This window comes from Nilaparvata lugens, chromosome 2, assembly GCF_014356525.2.
Source record: "Nilaparvata lugens isolate BPH chromosome 2, ASM1435652v1, whole genome shotgun sequence".
Lineage (NCBI taxonomy): Eukaryota > Metazoa > Arthropoda > Insecta > Hemiptera > Delphacidae > Nilaparvata > Nilaparvata lugens.
The window spans coordinates 43,153,125-43,175,938 of NC_052505.1; the positions used below are offsets into that span (position 1 = coordinate 43,153,125).

General features: G+C 33.8%; 1 protein-coding gene across 2 annotated transcripts in view; it reads right to left on the reverse strand.

The window, feature by feature from the left end:
• LOC111055246 (cholecystokinin receptor) overlaps positions 1–16,339 on the reverse strand; it is a 318,135-nt gene extending 301,796 nt beyond the window's left edge. The window contains exon 1 of one of the 2 annotated variants that reach the window (XM_039421262.1): positions 16,075–16,338. The gene's annotated coding sequence lies outside the window, so the exon portion shown is untranslated. Of the gene's footprint in view, positions 1–16,074 lie in introns of both variants that reach the window. The other variant, XM_039421264.1, reaches the window with a different exon arrangement.
• Positions 16,340–22,814: the final 6,475 nt, after the last annotated feature.

A 22,814-nucleotide genomic window follows, 5' to 3' on the forward strand; every position in this document is an offset into this window, starting at 1 on the left:
CCTTGTTTTTGGCGGTGAACTTTTACCGGTTGAATTTGGCTTGACGGCGACGTCCTCTTACGTCCCTAGACCTGTCGTCTGAACGGGTGTCGTGAAGCGCGGTTACATAAAGTTGCGGAACCAAAGGGGTGGTAGTACTAGAAGTTGGTTTGGGGACACACATGAACCGCTGTAAATAAATGTATTACAGCATTATTTCTAACTCTTCTACAATCATCAAAAGCTAAAACAGGAGTTATCTATTGATTACAATTAATTAAATTCTCTCATTCTATTTGAATCCTCATTTTATATAGATTTTTATCTTTAAACTACTGATTCTTTTTATCACTACATGATCTTTCTTCACAAATAATTCAAATTGAAATGATGCTAACTTATATGATATTTTTCGTTTGGTTTGCGAAATCAAATATAATTTTCATATAGTAGCTCGGCTAGTATTGTTGGAAACTTGTGCGCCAGCCAACATTTATTTTATTTATTATTTATGAACTATAGGACGCAATCCAAGTGTAAATAACGGGCATTCGCCAAAACTGCTCAGAACCTTAATTAAAAATGAACATTCCAGAGTTTATGATTTGATTTACCTACAAATACAAGTCCAAAAACTAGTATCAACTGAAATTATGAATTTATCACCTAATAAAACAAGACACTTTATAACACAATAAAAGAAAAAAATATTGAAAATTTCACTTTAAGGAAAGATAATGTTTGCCTTATAAGATTCATCTTGTGGATAGTTTTTACCTTTAATTAAATAAAATTAGTAGACACATAGAAAATAATTTAAATTGTATTAAAATTTGAACATTCATTAATATTAATTTCCTGGAGAAGAAAAACTTCTTCTTCGTCTATTAAGATTTCTATCATAAAAAAATTACTAATCATTCGAAAGCCTTAATGACATAAGAAAACAGAGTCTGAAAAATAAAAATTATAAAATGTCATAAACTCAATATGAACATAATCTTAAAAATTTCATTCCAATTTAAAGGCTATCTTCCTGACTTTCAGCGATACTCTACGATAATATATCTCCAGAAACAATAACTCAAATGTAACGTAACTGAAAACTTTCTATACTTCTGTAGAAAAAAATTTATAAGTATCTTCCATCACTAATAAAATCAAAAGGATTATTCTCAATCAATATATTAACTTGAAAAGTAACAGGCTTAATTAATTCAATACTCTTATGGAAGTTTCAATCAATTAAATTCCCTAAATTATATTTTAACCTTATTTTACGTACCTTAGCGGTTATTTGAAGAAACAATTATTCGTACATGATGAAGAAACACAATTAAACTTTTCAGGACATGGCACTACTAGAAAATTTAAACTTTAATAAAAATTAATAAAACTAGCTCCTACATTAACTAAAAATGATATAAACTCATAAACTTGCCCAAAAAGGGCGAAACATAATGACTACATCTTTACTCTCGTAGTGCTCCTAGCAAAGTGTCCTCCGAAACGTAATCTGGTCTCTCGACTGGGGAATCCCCACTACTGTATTTAGAAGCAGGTCTCCTATTGGGCGAATGGAATCAATTTGACCAATCATCGCGTGGCTTCTAGAGCCTTTGGACCAAATAGTAACTGCAAAATCGGTAGTTTGTTATAATTTCAATGCTTGCTGTTTTCCAACTTATCGCACTTTATGTCGCGACAAGAAGGCTAAGTTTTAGAGATAATTCCATAATCTACATTCCTCGACGACTCGGAGCCACAATTTTTAAATATCTATCATGGGAAACTCGTAGTCATGGCCGTTCATAATAGAGAGAGAAAATAATTTATTTCGCTAACTCACTTACAATAATGGCTCTAGTCTATTGCGTATTAAATTTACTATTATAACTTGGGAAAAGGCCTGAATTGAAAAGGAGTGCTCGTGACAATTTTTATTTTTATTTTTTCAATTCAACACTTCACTGATAGATATTACTACCAATTGATTGAGTAGAATATGTTTCTGGAATAATGAATGCTGCATGACTAAGCACATAGGAAGTCCGTATTGAGATGTAACATGGCTTACTTTAGATAACTATCTATAGTAGGCTATGGATGTAAATAAAAGTATTGATTGTCAGATGAATTTCATGATTCACCAAATAATAAAGTCAAGTGTTACATGAGATACATTGACCTTTTGGCGGTACGAAGTTCGCCGGGTAGGCCATTTGTAAATAAAGCTTTATTATTAATAGTCAACGCTGAAAAAAGACAGGCTGAATCACCAAGAATACTATAAATTCTATGAGGGACCAGTAAGCCATAAATTTTGAGTAGTTCAATCACTTCCACTATGGAAACTGGATACATTATGGACAATCAATGAATCAATAATTGGATTAGTAATAATCCAATTCAACTCAAAAATACGTATGAAATTTATTAGCTACAGAATAAAAAACTTTTGATTGCAGTGACCCCGACTACTACAATATGAATAACCATTTGGATCAAATATAAGGAATTACTCACATCTCTCATCAACTCGTACTTTTTATTCACAGAATATTAACAAAAAAATATATAAGTTATATTGAATGAACTCACTGCTAAGGTTTGCTTTTTTCTGGCCGTGCTACAAATAAATGTAGGTAAGGGATGAAGGAAAAATGTAGGTTCGACATTTTTTTCTGTAATCTTGTTGTCTATTAAGAAAGTTTTCAATGTGATTTTTGATGGCAATAGATTTTGAATTTTTAAAAAGAATTATCAACAAACTCCCAACCAAAGAAAATCTCTGTGCCCCGTTCTAATCGGAATTTATGAGACTCCATATACAGCTGATAGAAGGCGCAAACCGAAATGGCCAAGAATACAACAATGAAACAAACACGTGGCAATAAGCTCGCGCTCTCGATTTACGAAAAATCAATTCGATCAGCTGATTGACAAGATTATTTTGAGCTTTCTGATGATTACAACATATGTTAGAATATCATGTGTCAATTATCTCAGTTTCATGGCGTTCACCTTACTATGTTCATAACCTTATTTAATAGGATCCTTTTTCATCCTTTGAAATCCTTAGAGGCAAAATATCTCAAAAACCGTTCTTAGTGCGCGTCTAGCACGTTTGAAGAATATTTGTGCACAGTTTTAAGTCTGTACGCCAATCAGTTTTAGCTGTAGTGTGATTTTACATAAAAATTTTCGAAAAAAGCCCTCTTCTGAACCCCCCGGTGCTCCTGATCGGAGTTTTTCTGCATAGATCTAATTATTTCTCGTAGCTGAACAAAAAAGTTCCTCGTGACTTTGCTGTGAAATGAGCGGTTGAAAGGTACAACATTTTTGGGGGGCCCCAGCTCCCTCAGGGGGGCAAATCTCTGGAAATCCTTTCTTAGTGGAATTTGAGGGTACCATAAACAATTATGCAAAATTTCAAGTTTTTAGGCTCAGTAGTTTGGGCTGTGGTGTGATTTGTCTGTCGGGGCTTAGCGGCGCTACGGGCACTGATCAACAACTGAACTATGTACTACGTATTGAAGGCGTAATAAAGACCTCCGCCACCAGGTGGCACCTTCTTACAGTCTCAACATAGCCTTTTATAGATATAGAGATAATGATTTTCGATAGAATAGTTCATCTAGCATCCATAGTCCATCAAATCATTACATCTTCTACCGTCATCTCCATAGATTATAATATTTCAAAATACTTGATACCACATTATAATAAAAGCATGTTTCAAATTATAATTATGGAAGATGCTAGAGAATAATTACTATGACTTGCTTATGGTAACGTTTCATTGAACATTCCAAGAAATAGCTGAGGCTCTTATTATGTTATATCAATGGAACATGAAACCATTAATTCAGTATTAGAAGTTCTGTAATGGATATAATATGGAAACACTAAAGATATTATTCGTTTGCTTTCAGAGTTGTTTCTGAATCGATATCAGGCAGCCTTGCAAGATGGTTGCAATCACGACCCAACACTTCAATGATAATTAGAATGACTCTTGCCAGCTCTGAATCCGAGCATTATGTCAAATACACAATACAACTAGCGCAGGGAGGCATGAAGACAATGAAAAGTTGAACAAGAAGCAGAAAACTGATTGTGTGCGTGTCATGGCAAGATGTAGACGCTGCTGTGAAAATCAACCTCACAGTCAAGCGAAGCCAGTCGATATCATTTGACAGCAGCAAGAGAGAAGTTTGTATCTTTGCTTCAGTATTATGTGGTTCTTCATTCTCTCAAGAGAGAGGCAAGAATGTAGTCGAATGCTTATTGTATCTACTTTCTCACATTCAAAGAGACATAATTATTGTTTCCCTAGAAATAATAAAAAATAACAACACAACATGATAGCAGGTGTAGGTGTAATAGCTTTCAAGTAAATAATAAGTTTTCTTGATCATGAAACTATTATTATGGAGTCTATAACCGTACTGTGAACAGTATGACTGAGTAAGTGATTCAAACTGGCAAAAACGCCATCAATCTGTGTTCGTAAGTGGAATTCTAACTCTAATTTCAGTATCTTAGTATTGATGTTTGTAATTCTATCTGGAGCCATGACTGTGTAATGTGTTGTTTTATGTCTATTTAACGTTTCAGTAGTTGGTGAACTATCATTTGAAATTCACACTCTAAATTCACCCGTGATTGTATAAGATAAGCTGAGACTTTGAGAAAATATCCGTGTTGCCAAATTGTGTGAAATTTTAATATTTTTATGCAAGTCCATGTAACTTCATTCATTTAAATTGCTGTGTTGTCGAATTGATACTTCCTGTCAAATGAGCTCACAATATATTGGATATTTTTCCCAAGTCTCTACTTATTCTATGTAGAATAATCTTCAATCGAAAATAGATACTACGTTGAAGAAACTGTTCATTCCTACAAACATATCTTTATAAGTAATGTTCATTAATTCCCAAAGTGAAAATTTGAATCCGGAATGCACTTTTATCAACTGTTATTACATTACATTATATTGTACAGGCGACTATCACAAATAATAACGTAATTTGAATCAAGATAGAAAATCAATGTGATAGTAAGCGCCGGCACATTTGAACTTGAGCTGAACTGCAAGCCCTACAGAATACAACAGTAGTATGCTAGAATGAAACTTTCAACTCCTAACAATGAAAATGCTTGGAAATAATTGAATTGAATGCTGAAGATTTTCTGTCTGATTTGAATCCGAGATGCAGAGCGAGAAGAGCATTAAGAGCTTTCCTTTTTAGAAAGGACTCTGCAATCTTTCTTGTTGAAACAATCTTTGAGTGTATCAAATGCTGCCATGGAAGTGAGGAAATATTCCTTAGAAAACTCGGAAAATATATATCCTCCAATCAAAATTCTGTCAGAATTTTTTAGAAGTTGGGATTGAAAGAGCACAAAAGACTACTCTGCATGACACTAAGCGAAAAGCGACGATTACAGTACCCGTACTCTCTATTTCATTCTCCATTAAGAAGCCAAGCTTCTGCGGGATAGAAGTCCCTCTCCGACGTCTTTGTGCTAAAGTGAGTCCCGTCCAATCCACCCTGTTCAGACTTTCTCATTTTTTCCACTAATCCATTTATTACAGCTATTTACTTTCCTCTCACTCCTTACCCCTTTCTCATTTCTCGTGTAATTTTCTTAATGAAAAGTTTTCTGCCGTCCTGTAATTTCTCCCCCTGGTATTACGAAAGAGGCGATCGTGAGGAAGGAAAGTTTTCATCTCCGGAAATGAAGAAGCCTCAGTCACAATATGGTAAAATCTCTTCGGCAACTTGGCTGAAGTTTTAGTGGAGAAGACATCTCAACTTTGATGATTCATCAGAGTCAGTGGGAGTGCAGATCAATGAGATTGGCAATTCGAAACTTTCCCACGTAAGAGCTCTTCGTTATGTATCTTCAAGTGTAACTTAAATACTGATTTAATAACAGCATCGATCTACTTAATTGTGCCGTAAAATATTGATGTTCAATCTTCTCAGTATGCCTTTATAATTATGATAATTAATACCAGCGAAAAATTGGTAAAAGATTAATCACATGTAGCAAATGATGAGGCCATACTCTGGTTTATCAACTCAAATAGGGTGCAGGTATGGAACTCTGCTCTGCTCTTCTCAAAAAAGCAGCGTTTCAGAGTAGATTAAGAGAAAAATATTATCGTATAACTGCAAGATATTATTACTGTAGTTTCAATTGAGCAAATATATGATTCTAATTAAAAACCCATACTTCAATCAAATAAAAGGTAAAAGTATTATCAGAAATCTGACATGGGAAAGGAGATATGCCATTCACTTGAATTACATATATTGAATTCACATCACTTCATAAATTAAATTGGGAAAAAATGTTTTCTCATACATCACATGAATTTAGTATGATACACATATCATACCAAGGTACCTAGAATACAATGTATTCACATGTACATCAATGTATATCATGTATCACAATGTATATCATGTATTCTAGGTACTTTTTGTGTAGTTGAGAAGTTGAAATGTGAAGTTGATGTGGTAATTATCCATATTGAATGAAAAAGACTAAGAAATTGTCAAAAAAACACTGATTTATTGATAATTAGAAAGACCGGTTTCGGTTATTACACCATTGTCAATCTCTGATAAACTCTGACAATGGTGTAATAACCGAAACCGGTCTTTCTAATTATCAATAAATCAGTGGTTTTTTGACAATTTCTTAGTCTTTTTCATTCAATATTCTAGGTACATTCTATCATACAGAGTTGGAGAGAATAATATTATGGAAACAGCTTGATGTTTTCTTATAACGATAATTTAACAAAATACTTGTTTGAAGTGGGACCCTATTCGAATTAGGAGAAAAACTCCTATATGGCTTCATAAATTTGGTCTGCCATCTAGTTCGATCCACCATTTTGAATCCAATTTCGATTCTTCAATGGAAAGGTGGACATGTGATACATGATTTCGATTCAGAATTTGAAGAGTAAATTAATATGAATGGCGGAAACCGCATATCGATTTATCAAACTGTTTCGAAGTGATTCACATTGAATATATTAATAATAAAAAATGAAATGATTGAGTACATTGAAAATCTGAAAGATCAAACTTTATTTTTCATAATGCAAAAGATGTGAGTAATGAGTTCGGTAATGGTAATTGATGTTCGGTAACATCTATTACAATAGATGTTACTATAAGTGTCTAATAATAATACTGTAATTCTTATTAATGGAGGCAACAGGCTGAATCCCATTTTGCCTCCTTCACACAATATTTTCAACACTTTATACAATTTGAAATACAAGAAGATAAAAAAAATGAAGAAATGTAAAATTAATATGAAATAATACAAATGATCTCTGAAGTAATCGTAAACAATAATTGATTATAAGAGCTATTATCAAACAAAATAGAATCAATAATAATGGAAAGAGAAAAAAGAAGAAAGAATGAAGAGAGAAAGAATGTCTGTGTAAAACAAAAAATGAAAGGAAATGATTAATTGAATGAATAAAATAGAAATTGTATAAAATCAGAACACCAATCACAAAAAGACAGATCACATACTACCCAACCAAATTATATGAGATCTTACGGAATTCGAAGGGGGAGAACCGGGAGACGTCTAAGTGCTCCGAACAATGATTAAAGATTCTCTGAACTCTGTAGATAGGAGAGTTATAATGACAGTTCTAGAGCGCGCTATATGAAATGATAAACCAGAACGGCGAGAAATGGTATAACCATATTTATATTAATTTTTCATAGCAAATAGCATAAATTAATTTTATTATTTAGTAAATAATGAAAGAAAATAAGTGGTTTGACATCGCGTCTTACTTTCAAAGAGGTAAGTGATATCGAACTCATTTCTAAGTGAATTGGAAGGATAATCCAAGGGACAAAAAATATTGTTTTCTGTAATAAATGAATCTTAAAAATTTGTTATGTAAACGTTCCAGTAGATAAATCTGTTAATTATAATTGGATTACATATTTCGCAGACATATTATAACAGGCTTCTCACAATTATACAGAAGTATCAAAGGCTCTACATCACTGAAGGGCGAGCAAGTCCTCAAGATGAATCCCATCTGCTGATTGGCTCTATAAACTATGTAATCAACATGTAAATTGAAATAAAGAAACCGTAGAGTTAAATACCACCCCCTGATCCTCAAACAATTCCATCCTTTCCAATGGGATACCACTAATATAACATATATTATTATGAGGGTTAAAAATTAATGTAGTTAAATGCAAATACATGAGTCCGGCGGATTGCCGGGTGAAACTCATGAATTTGCATTTACCTACATTAATTTTTAACCCATTTAAATCGCAGCATCTGTACATGATCAATAACTCTGCATATTATAATAATCATTTGGATCCTTAATTTCTTCAAACAACACTTAAAAGACTAGAATATGATAGTTTGGAAGTTTATGGATTTCCAATGTACTCATTGATTCCATTTTTGTATGAGATCCAGGAGTGTGGTTATATTAAAAATGCGAACTCCACCAAGCAAATTTTGTTACATCAGTTCTCGACATTCATTTTCTTAGTATTCAATTCACTTTGTAATTTCGTAAATGAGAAAATGATTCACTGCGTTTCCACTTAATGCTTTCGTTAGACTAGCCCTAAAAAATGTATTATCCAAGAATCACAAGAATATAGAATTATGTCAACCTGAAAGTTACCCACAGTTCCCGAGAAAGAGTTATTCGAAAAGTTTTCTAGTCAACAATCAAGTTACAGAACAAACAGCAATGAAACTTTTGTGTCTCACTGAAAATAAGACAATGCTGTAGATGTAAACTGTGGAGTTGCTGGAGTTGAATGTAAACAATGAGAATCCATACCGTACTGAAGACTGAATGCTACTTCATGTCCAGACACTTCTAGTTTCGATCATTATCGTTTACCATTTCAAGGAATTCAATGAATTTCACGTTTATATTCCACGTGATACTCAGTTCGATATTGAAATTCAAATTAAACTCTCTCAATATTACGTTTTTTTGTGAACTTCTACAATGGGTATTTGCTTATTCCAGCACAAGAACTAGGTCGCTAAGTCCAATGAATTCCAACCTAAAACATGTTATATCAATTGAATTATACATAAGTAAATTATTTTATCATCGAAATAATATCTAAATTTATAGAGCTGTTTATAATGAATCTTATGCTCAGATGTTACAAATGAGTTTTATACTTTCTAGGTTTCTTTGGAATGGCATAAAATTTGCACTTTCCGTCTAAATTCGATAAATATCATTCGACTTCAAATACTTGATAAGCATGAATATGAGAGAAATATATGAATAAATAAGTAATGATTTTTGATAGTTGGGTTCAGAATACTTGTATAGGATTCCAAAATAAATCAATAATACTTTTCTGTTCTTCTCCTAAGTGACCCAAATCAAATTTGCGATCTGTAATGATTTTCCACGTTGATAATGTGTGATGTCCTTGAAGCAATCTAAAACTTCGATATGATCTAATATTTATTAGTTTTCCTGCAAATTTTATGAATTTCCTTTTAAATCGTCTTATTTCAATAATAATTTCTCTGCGAAGTTTATGAATTTCTTATTGACTTATCTTATTACAATTCAGTAATTGTTTCCTCATTCACAAGGCTCCTTGATTGAAAAGTGCATAGAATTAGATTAGAAAACCAAGCAAGAGAATACCTGGATGGAGGATCAACATACAGTTCGAGAATGTAATCTATGCAGCAAAGAGTCATATCTCAACAAATCAGGCAGCTAAAAACGGTTGTCTCTCGTTAACGGATCGGAGCGGCTTGTTACAGCAAAGCTTTGCCAGCAAAAACATGACAGCCCTTCAATCATGGGCACACTAGAGCAATGGAATCGACATGTTTACAGATCGAAAGCAAGCACATCTATTCCAATCTCCGGGCACCCGAACAAGCATTGTAGATTTGACCTGCGTTAGCTGCTCTCAAAGCACACAGAAAATCTAACTCATGTTCGCCGAAATATTCTGTCAACTGAAAATTCAACGCCATTTCCATTTTTCATCATCCCCTCCATCATGATAATGCTCTCCATCAACTTCATTATGAGAATGAAGCGAAACAGGAAATTTCAATGATGTTATCCTCTCATAGTTCATATAGCGTTAATTCATAAGACATTAAGGCTACTGACAAGTTGATTGTGGCAATATGAATCATTTTAAAAAATAATAACTCATCCGTAGACCCATGTCCACAATGCACTGTTTGCTGAATAAAATAATAATGAAATTCTCATTGACATTTTTCAAGTTTCTAGTCCATGGTAGCTTTACAAACAATTTATGAAAAAATTGTGGAAACATTAATTTATTGACTTGATCTGATCCTATATCATATTTAATTCACTGTAAAATATGCAGTGTGGCTATTTTAGTCCGAATAAAAGCTTTTGAAAGGCTAGTGAAAATTTTCACTTGTATTTTATTCTTCATTTTCCTTGGAGATCTCCTTGTAAATTACTTCATCATACAAAATTCACCAATGATTGAACATTTATCAGACTTTCAAAGTGATCAGATGATTTTCTTTGTTTCTTTACTATCACGATGGTTGGAAAGATTGTAGGGTGATATATTTTTCTGAGCGCCGAAACTGAACAGCATACACAGACGGTTTTGGCAGAGCATTAGGAGTCACCAGTCATTTTATTGTCGGTCGTTGCAAAAGCCGACTGTTTGGGGACGAATACTGCTTTCTCAACGCATTCCGCTTCTGGCTTATGTTTCTGATGATATCCCTCAGAATAAAGGGTTTTTCCCCTCCCGAGATAAAGCTAGAAAAACCTTCAGAAATGATGAGATGTATCCAACATCTGGGAATCGTCTCTTTTTTATATGCATTCTCCATTAAAAGGGATGCTATAGAAATGCAAAAGAAAACGAGGTAAGCTGCTTTGAGCAAATATTGTTAAGAGGTGGTTGTTACGCATCATCCAACTATTGTTTACTTTGTTTTTCATGAGCTTCTACTGAACATGCTTGTTCGTATTTTCCTCATCATAATCAATTTGATAAGTCTTGTAGCTCACTTTTCCCCGAGTGCTCCTGAGTAATCTCTCAAAATACGATATTTGTATCCTCTTTCCTAGCTGATGTTACCTTTGCAGGAGAATTTGTGAATATCGACGAAATGAACTCTCTGAAAAACGATTTGATCGAATCTCTTCTGCCTGTTGCCTTTTCTGTTTGCAATGATTGACTCACGTTGTATTTTCCTGTGCAGTCATGACTGGAAGTTTAACTGTATAATTCGGTGAAGAACCATGAAATATTATCATTGGATGACTTTCAACGAAGGAGAGAAAATATTAGTGAGGAGAAAATCAATATCAAATAGATTTCAACCCATTCTTATCAAGATGCAAGACGTACGGTAATATAGTTCTGGGAAATGTTTGTTGATCGTTGTACATGTACATTCCATTTGTCCCTGACCGTATTGTGTGAGAGCGGAAAACGTTCCCAGTGGAAAAAGAAAAGGGAATTTTTATATTTGTAGGACTAATAGTCCAGTCACTATATACATTGGTGCATGCAATTTATATTGTAGTTCTGATTTTTTAATATATTATTTGGGTACATAAGAGAAGTTCAGAACCAATTTCTTCATGCAAAATTTCCTTGTGCTAGATACAGAGTGGCCCAAAAACCTCGTATTTTCGGCTCATTTTCCAGTATTCAGCTATTTCTGCCAAATCTCGTAATCGGACAGAAAAATTTGATCTCAACTTTTTTTTAGATTTTAAAATTCTGAATGAAATGAGATCATTTGGAACTCTTTATCTCCAATGAGTACTGAGTTATGATTTTTCAAAAATAAGAGAAATTTGAAGGAAAAGTCAATTTTGATGAATTTTAGTTTTTGATCAACAATATCTTCCGATTGTTAACATTTAGACGTATAATTCAAAATCCCTCTGGGCGTATTTTTGTGCTCTACAATCTGAAATCAGGTAGAGCGCTTTATCTCATATAGATTTCCAGGTACACCTGACAACAATGCTCCTTGTATTGTGAAAAACACCTAATTTTCAGCTGCAACCCTCATCAACAACTACATTGTCCTCACATTGACATAAGTTCATGAGAATATGTTCTATGAGAATCACCCGTTAGATGCACTTCATTTCAGTATTTCCTAGTGGAAAGGCGCGCTTAAGGACACCTCAAGGATCAAAATTTCAAACACTTATAACTTTTGACACAATGCTCAAATTTCATCGTACTACACTTCATTCTTTTCGGCTCGTCAAGGCGGTCCGAAACCATGCATCATAAGTCAAATTCGGTCGAAAAATGAAAAATTTATTGTTGAGTGTACTTAAGTCCATATTCCAATACACAAAAATGGCCAATTTCTATATTCAAAGCTGCATGTCTTGTGAAATACCTCTGATGAAATTTCAAATCTATTGAGGATGTGAAAATATTCCACCTCTACCCACTCCAATAAATAATACGTTCGATTCCAATACAGTTCGAAAGTTGCAGAAGATTTTAAAAATGGTGATTTCAGTTTTTACATTTTTCCATGATCAAGAGTTTCTAAAACGAGTCTGATACATCATAGAAACTCACGATTGATTCCAAATTGGAGATAAATTCATCCTCTACGAGCTCAGCTGCCTAAAATCCATCTTGAATCACTCTGGCATATCATAGAACTGCCAAAACTGTTGATATGAGGAAAATATCTACAATTTCCGGATTTTTTTCAACAATCAAATCTCACTTTACGAACATATTTTTTTTTCATGAATCGTTCACAGCACATGAAAGAAAAAACGCTATTGCACATTTCAAGATCAAGTAATTATTTTTATAATAATGGGTTACAGAGATACATTAGCTTTGAATATAGAAATTTGCCATTTTTTGTGTATTGGAATATGGGCTTAAGTACACTCAACAATAAATTTTTCATTTTTCGACCAAATTTGACTTATGATGCATGATTCTAGACCGCCTTAACGAGCCGAGAAAAAAGAAGTGTATTACAATAAAATCTGAGCATTGTGTCAAAAGTTATAGGTGTTAGAAATTTTGATCCTTGAGGTGTCCTTAAACGCGCTTCTCCACTAGGAAATACTGAAATGAAGTGCATCTTGCGGGTGATTCTCATAGAACATGATCTAATGAACTTATGTAATCGTGCGAAATATCAATGTGAGGACAATGTAGTTGGTGATGAGGGTTGCAGCTGAAAATTAGGTGTTTTTCACAATACAAGGAGCATTGTTGTCAGGTGTAACTGGAAATCTATATGAGATAAAGCGCTCTACCTGATCTCAGATTGTAGAGCACAAAAATACGCCCAGAGGGATTTTGAATTATACGTCTAAATGTTAACAATCGGAAGATATTGTTGATCAAAAACTAAAATTCATCAAAATTGATTTTTCCTTCAAATTTCTTTTATTTTTGAAAAATCATAACTCAGTACTCATTGAAGATAGAGAGTTCCAAATGATCCAATTTCATTCAGAATTTTATGATCTAAAAACAAGGCGAGAACAAATCTTTCTGTCCGATTACGATATTTGGCAGAAATAGCTGAAAACTGGAAAATGAGCCGAAAATACGATTTTTTTTGGCCATCCTATATCTAGCACAAGGAAATTTTGCATGAAGAAATTGGTTCTGGACTTCCCTTATGTACTCAAATAATATATTGAAAAATCAGAGCTACAATATTAATTGCAAGCACACCCCCTTTTTATGTCTATATTGATTGGACTATAAGGTTCTAATAAAAATAAAACTGTTTCACACTTGATTTCTTCATTAAAACGTATCATTGACTGTCGCCGCAGCCTATGTTTTCTTCTTGACTTGATGACAGATGTTGTGATGATGGAAAATTTGCGAGGGTTTGAACATGAAGAAGTAAGTTAGATATTGTTAGGAGTAAGTTATAAAGCAAGATACTGATGGTCGCAATCTTTGAATTTTACTAGTAGTATCTAGCCCAATATACTTATAGCCGAAGCAATCGTGTTGTGAAGATTGCACAATGTAAATAATTATTGTTGCATTCTTTGTCAGTTGTAACTCATGCATCTTGTGATTTTCATCAGGACTATAAGAAATTCCTTATCATTTGGACCAAATTGAATTGAATGAAGCTTTATTTTAGTTTTTATAGAGATTGGTTGAAATACATGAGTAGATTGATGAGGAGTTGGAAGGCATCGAAAACAATATAATCAATTTTATAGAATACATTATTTTCACTCATTTGAATAGCTCCACTTCAGTGCGCTCGAAGAAGGACATTCATAGCAAATAGTTGAATTCATAATCATGATTGGAGAAATGTGAGAATAATGAAATTATGGAATTCAAGAAGTGTACTCTTGTCTAAGTAAACTCGATTGTAAAGTTTTAAGGTGCGGGATATTTGTGTGGTGACAAATAGGCTACGGTACTATTTCTGGGTCGGTGGACAGAAAATCGAATGAATCACAGCTTGAGTAAACAAGTTAGTAAGTGACTTACACTGCTGTGGAAAAGCGAATTACAGCCGCTGGGGTAGTTGAAGAACCGTTCAGGCAGGGTCGAATAGTGTGTGAAATGAAGAGTGAATTATCAGCAACCATCAAAGGTTCAAGATGACTCTATGAGTTGGAAAAGTAAACTTCAATGAAATCGTAGCATGACAGAAGGCTATCATAATAATGTAAGATCGGGAACAATGTTTTATGCGAAACTTTTATATAGAGAGATTAAAGTCAGTTGAAGTGGTACGACTCCACAGTTGTCGATTTTCTGTAACCATCACCTTCTATAGTAGGTAACTGTAATTCAAGTTATTCCAGTCGGCCTATATCTTATACTGTATGATGTATCATAGAGGTATCAGAATATCTTGAGGGATGAAGCTATCTGCTTTGACTAATGACAGAACGAGTCAAGGATAGCAAACCAATGTTGATCGGGTGCTGACTTTATAACGTGAATCTCACTTTATCTAGGCATAGATCATTATCAAAACCCCAAAGTCCTCGATGCAGGATCTTTTTATCATCATTTTTATCATTTAATGTTATGAAACAAGTCTACAAAATAAACACAGTCATGGAATAATAATTTCCTTGCTTTGACTCCCCAACAACAGAAAGCCATTCGAATTCACCTACCTACTTTTACTTGACTTATTTACTTGTTGTGGTATCCAACTAAAACATAATTTTGAATCTCTAGATCTTGGCATCACAATAACGTTTTACTCCCTTTTCCGATTTTCAAGCATAGAAAAACCATCTGAGGAACAATTTTCCAAAAATATTACTCAAATAAATAATTGATTATATGATAATTAAAGTCAAGATTGTTTGGTGAATATTATTATCAAGAAGAGATAGATACATTTTTATCAAAAAGACAAGAATCTCTGAATACAGTTCAATTATTGACAGGGAGGGTCATTACAAACTATTCTTTGTTATTTTGAGTACAATTGGAAGTACATTTTTTATCGTGTGCTCGATCAAAACGTGTTATGCAAGATGATAAATATTTTACACGACCCTCCTTACACACAGACTCATTTCTAGGTGAAATAGAAACATATAATAGTGTTTGTAACTTGGTGCTTTCTAATAATGAAAAGTTTTTCATTCATTATTCTCCTCAGAAATTGTTTACTGATCAAGTTCTTTATACTGAGAAGATTTCGTAGTATATTATTGAGAAATTACTTTTCCTTGTCTGCAAAACGTTGATTATTGATGTTACCGAACATAATAATGATTATCTCTATTCCCGGTGGACTAGTCTTCTGAGCGAACCATATTAATCAATAATATGTTTTGTTCTATTGTTCTCGATTGAATTTAATAGACTCAAAGATAAATCAGCGAAGCATCCAACCAACCCAATTTATAATTTTTCAAATGACCTTTAAATACATTTTTGTCTAATGCCAAAAATAAGGAAGAAAATGGTATTCACTAGTCTGAATAGTATAGAACGAAGGTCAGTAAAGCCTGTACCTCTCCATCATTACTATGGCCGGACTCACCTTACAAAATAGTTTTTGCTTTCAAAAGTAGTAGAAATCCTTCGAGTTTCCTATACCACCAGTATCGTAGATCAAGCTCTCGTTGTTCATTGTTATAATTTTCACGAGGTCAACAGATATGGAAGCCGGTGACGAACAAGTTGACGCGCGGTCCTAACGCGTCTTGACGGAGCGGGAACGCGTCAGTTGGAATATGAACACGCGGTAGCGGGTCATGACACGCACTGAGTCTGGTGCTGAGTCCAGAGCGCCAAGCCCACCCCTAGCCTGGGAATTATTGCCTTCCGGCGCTCTTTCTAACCTGTGACGCACTACTGCGCATGCGTGGCCGCCCACTTACCTACTCCATTGCTAATGCTATTATGCTCAAATTCAATAACACACAGGTCGAAAATAATTAGGGAATCACCTTACCTGTCCGCTGGTACATTGCTCAAGTCCGTCTAGTGGAAAAATGCTGGCTTATGTTGGAATATTATCCAGGATTAGGTACAAAATTGTTACAGAATTGTTACATGGTTGCCTTGTTTACCATAGAGGGACTATAATGGTTTCAATTTTACAGTTAGCCTGCATAATATACAAAGTCTACTAATTTTATCACATAGGCCTACATGATTTGTCCATGGAAGATAGTGATGGTAGATTAAGTACGTAGTGCAATAAGACTCTTTCTCTATCGAGTGTTTGTAGTTGGATACCTGTTGAGTGTTGAGCGTTCAGTTGTCTAGAGTTCTGAGTCAGGCTACGCATAAGTTGGGGTCATGAAATGTATGCGCAGTACCCAAGTAGCTGAATCACGTCACCTTACTAAACATGTAGTTCAATTCTGATCAGTTCAACAACCTGAAAGAAAGGCACAAAAAACTACAATTCAAACATCTCAATATTCCCCATATTACACGACAATGAATTTGTATTGCATACGAATCAATCTTCTACAAGCTTAGTTGTCTCATTTTCATTTTTTCTCCAATCCATAATACATTCGCTTCAACTGTGGAAAGATGAGAGTTCCGTCAATTTTGTAGTTACGTGAAAGAGTAGACATTACTTTCCACTCTTTGCCAATCAAACAAAATAGTTATTCTATTCCAATTCTGTCTTTTTTCTAAAAGAACGAATGAACGTTTTGAAAGCACAAAAATACTTCAATAGTAGAGAAAAAACAACACAATAGAAACTTCGAACACAAAAAAGATACAGAATTTGAGACAAAAGCATAATTTCTTATCATCGAGACTCCGAGAAAGAAAGTACAGTGTATATTGAAAACAGAAATAGGTCATCGTATTGGTTAAAAGGAGGTTGAATGGCTGTGCCTGGCCTTTATAAAGGTAATAAAATGAAAAAAAATTGTGAAGAAAATCTTTAGAATTTCAAAAGTAGACCGGCACATCTAAGAAATATCTGAGTCTATACTATTTTAATTCATGCAGGCGAACGGGTTAGAGTCAAGAATACTACAATAGGTTTTTGCCATGCCTGATTCAATCGTCTTTCACAATTTTCACACTACAAGATTTTAAAACAAAACACATATCAACAATACTGACACGAAAGAGAATAAGAATCATATTGAATTTAAAATGTTTCATGATTCGTCCAGGTACATTGAATTTGAATCATCCGATCTCGGGGCGCATCACTATCCTTACGTCAGATATTACTACGTCACCAAACCAAATAATATCAGTTGCAAAAAAAAAATTAATTTCAGAATAAAACTCAAGACAGAAAAAGCCGTAGAACCCAAATTTCGTAGATAACCTGTAACATTATTTTTGATGTCACATGTTCCCTGTTTGGCCGCAGTCGGTAGAGCAAAGATTTTTGAATAGATTTAATATTTCTGTGACTCCTGAAAGATAAATACCACCAGTTTCTTACCAGCTCTTCTAGGAGCTCAAATAATTCTCTGCTTTCGATGACTGCAAACGTCGGCCGCTTTAACAGTTCACAGTTCTTATGACTGATTTGGTTGACTCCACAAATATAGATGCAGGAGAGGTAGATAGATATAAGGGCTCTGATTTTTGTACTAGACAATATGGTATCGTCACCAATGCCACTCGCCACCATCTGACAAAGGGGTCAGAAATGTAAGATGATACCGAGTGGTATCAAAGGCGATACTCTATCAGAATACCTTATAAATTCTATTAATTTGTATTGCTGCGGCAACTTAATACTATGACCCTTGAGTTTTTCCAAATCGGATGCGATGGTCCTGAATAATTTAAATAAATCTTGAGAACGTATTATTTCCAAAGATATAATAATCAATGCTGTATATCGCCCATTTATCCAACTTATCCGGTGAAAAATACAGTTGGTTGATAATTTGAATAATAGGTCAATACTGGTAATAAAATAGACTATAACAAGATTGGTCATGCATGAAGATAGGATCATAAATGAAGGGTACACCATTCAACAAATATAAAATATATATACTTACTTACTTACTTTATCTGGCTCTACAGTCCTGGGCGGACCTTGGCCTACTCTACATGATGCCTCCATACATCCCGCTCTTGTGCTCCCTGCCACCAGTTCGCCACACCTAGCACATGGAGATCTCCCACCACATCGCTGATCCATCTTCTTCTTGGCCTTCCTCTTTTTCGGGTGCCCATCATCCTTTCATCAAGCAGCTTTTGTGGTACTCTTTCATCACTCATTCTTACCACGTGACCCAGTCATTCTATTCTTATTGCTTTGATACACCTTATAATATTTCTTTCGCCAATTGCTTCATCAATCTCATTGTTAAATCTGGCTCTCCAGTTTCCTTCAACGCAGACCGGTCCCCATATCCTCCTGTACATCTTTATCTCGAAAGACCTCAATGCTCTTTATTTAAAATGGTTCACGTTTCAGCTCCATAAGTCACATAAAATATATATAATTACATATAATAAAAAATGGAGCAACAAATATGAAAATAATATGAGAAAATATATATATTAAAAATTATCACAGATAGCTCACTAAAAGATTTTACTTTGCTTATTTGCATTAATTAATAAATCATGTGCTTCTTTAATCAGCATACACTCTTTCAATTTATACAGCTCAGTTGTCGACTTGCTATTGCTTGTCGAATAAAATTTATAAATCGCACTTCCAAATATAGGCTATATGAAAAAAATAAATATTGAAATATATCTCAGGGCTTGGGTTCAGCCTCTGGTGGAATTCAGATAAATCAATTTATCTTATGAACATGAGCTTCATGAAAATTCTAATAAATTACTGATAAAAAAGATATATGAGTGAGCATATATAATAAATCAAATATTCCATCTGTGCATATTTAAATATTTAAATCTCATAAAAAAAATTAATTAATTAATAATAAAATTAATTTAAAAAAATTAATTTCAGAATAAAACTCAAGACAGAAAAAGCCGTAGAACCCAAATTTCGTAGATAACCTGTAACATTATTTTTGATGTCACATGTTCCCTGTTTGGCCGCAGTCGGTAGAGCAAAGATTTTCGAATAGATTTAATATTTCTGTGACTCCTGAAAGATAAATACCACCAGTTTCTTACCAGCTCTTCTAGGAGCTCAAATAATTCTCTGCTTTCGATGACTGCAAACGTCGGCCGCTTTAACAGTTCACAGTTCTTATGACTGATTTGGTTGACTCCACAAATATAGATGCAGGAGAGGTAGATAGATATAAGGGCTCTGATTTTTGTACTAGACAATATGGTATCGTCACCAATGCCACTCGCCACCATCTGACAAAGGGTCAGAAATGTAAGATGATACCGAGTGGTATCAAAGGCGATACTCTATCAGAATACCTTATAAATTCTATTAATTTGTATTGCTGCGGCAACTTAATACTATGACCCTTGAGTTTTTCCAAATCGGATGCGATGGTCCTGAATAATTTAAATAAATCTTGAGAACGTATTATTTCCAAAGATATAATAATCAATGCTGTATATCGCCCATTTATCCAACTTATCCGGTGAAAAATACAGTTGGTTGATAATTTGAATAATAGGTCAATACTGGTAATAAAATATACTATAACAAGATTGGTCATGCATGAAGATAGGATCATAAATGAAGGGTACACCATTCAACAAATATAAAATATATATACTTACTTACTTACTTACTTTATCTGGCTCTACAGTCCTGGGCGGACCTTGGCCTACTCTACATGATGCCTCCATACATCCCGCTCTTGTGCTCCCTGCCACCAGTTCGCCACACCTAGCACATGGAGATCTCCCACCACATCGCTGATCCATCTTCTTCTTGGCCTTCCTCTTTTTCGGGTGCCCATCATCCTTTCATCAAGCAGCTTTTGTGGTACTCTTTCATCACTCATTCTTACCACGTGACCCAGTCATTCTATTCTTTTTGCTTTGATACACCTTATAATATTTCTTTCGCCAATTGCTTCATCAATCTCATTGTTAAATCTGGCTCTCCAGTTTCCTTCAACGCAGACCGGTCCCCATATCCTCCTGTACATCTTTATCTCGAAAGACCTCAATGCTCTTTATTTAAAATGGTTCACGTTTCAGCTCCATAAGTCACATAAAATATATATAATCACATATAATAAAAAATGGAGCAACAAATATGAAAATAATATGAGAAAATATATATATTAAAAATTATCACAGATAACTCACTAAAAGATTTTACTTTGCTTATTTGCATTAATTAATAAATCATGTGCTTCTTTAATCAGCATACACTCTTTCAATTTATACAGCTCAGTTGTCGACTTGCTATTGCTTGTCGAATAAAATTTATAAATCGCACTTCCAAATATAGGCTATATGAAAAAAATAAATATTGAAATATATCTCAGGGCTTGGGTTCAGCCTCTGGTGGAATTCAGATAAATCAATTTATCTTATGAACATGAGCTTCATGAAAATTCTAATAAATTACTGATAAAAAAGATATATGAGTGAGCATATATAATAAATCAAATATTCCATCTGTGCATATTTAAATATTTAAATCTCATAAATAGTTCTTAAAGATATTCCCTTTTCATTTTAATATTTGCGCAAGTTTCAATATTAAAATAACTCTTCGACAAGTTAGCTTTATTCAATTGTGATTTACTTGTAGCACTGAGGGCCCTCCTTGATAGCTTTTCAAATAAACTCATGTGTCGATTTTTCACAATAAATTATGATGGTGATCTGGATTCGTTTCGATGCCCTAGGCCTTTTCTGGTGGGCTGCTGTTGTCTTATATAATGACAGTATTTAAATTTTTAAATTTAATGACTCCTGTCATACTATGACTTCACTGAGTCTGAAATTTAATTCTTAATTACTCGTATAACATTAACTTTTTAATGCAAAAATTATTAAAAATGGGATCTGGTCTTGTGCTCTCAAAATTGGTGGTGTCCCTGGTGACCTCTGGCAAGCAAAGTGGGTCTGGATCTTCCCCTATTCTTCTACAACCATACTTCCGACTTTTCAATGTACATAAAATTTAAATATCCACTCTCATTGGTGGATTTTAAATACTCTGCTATGATGGAATTTAATACTGTCAAATAGTCAATACAAAACTGTTATATTACTATCTATTGAGTGAATATTTTAGTCTTAAACTCTTATTCTACATTTGCTACATAAATCTATACGTTCTATAAAGATTGCAATTTTTTATTATTTATATAAATAATACCTGTATATTTCTAATTAAATCGTTTTTGCGCCGGTCAAATACCGCATTGTGATTGGTACATCCCAAAACTGCATCATGTATCATTGCGCTGATTAAAGTTACATCCCATTTCCTTTATCTTTTTGTTTTGTTTTCTACATTTTGTTCATGCTCGTTTGATTTAATAAATATTTTCGTGTTTTCTTTATCGCTTTTTTGTTTACATTGATTTGGCATGCTTGCTTACTAAACCCTCTGATCATAGTCTAAGCGAATGCTATTCATACGCAACTAATTTGCCACAAGGTGTCTGGCTGATTCTCAAAATATAGTCTACGGCTCGACCGATTACTGAGGTCGCTAACTAGTTATTACCAAAGAACCTAACCTCAAAATATTATATATATATATATATATATATATATATATATATATTATATATATATATATATATATATATATCATATTATTAAATAAATTGCAGTAATACTTTTATTTTCATTTGGCTGTTCAAAATCATAGCCTTGAGAGCCGTTATTATCTAATCTAGACCGTTGACACCGTATCTGGTGATAACAATACAGCTTCTTAAACTGAGACCTATCAATTTCCTTTCATTACAAGGTTTTGGGGAATACCAGAAATTATATTTCAATTTCAAATGAAATTATAATATCAATTTCAAACCTCCACTTTGATTGACATTCTTGTATGGACCTTTGTTTCACTGCACTGCACTTTGTTGATGATTTCCGTTGTGTTTTTTTTCGATGTTATTTTGTTATTTCGGCGTTTTCTTCTAACAGTTGAATTGATATTGTTGGGAAGTCATCTTGCGATGCTGAACCTCCGTCTCTCGAATCGGCCTCACGTAAATTCTGGTCAGGTATCATCCTCGGGACCTCTTACGACATTCCTTGCTCGTGGAGTACATGATGGTATGAAGTTCAATTTATTTCAATTTATTAAAAACACACAAAACAAGACAAAACAAAATTACAAAGATTTACGAAACAAATAAAACACAATAAAATGTTACAAATATAAAAAAACAATGGGCTTAGTGTTTG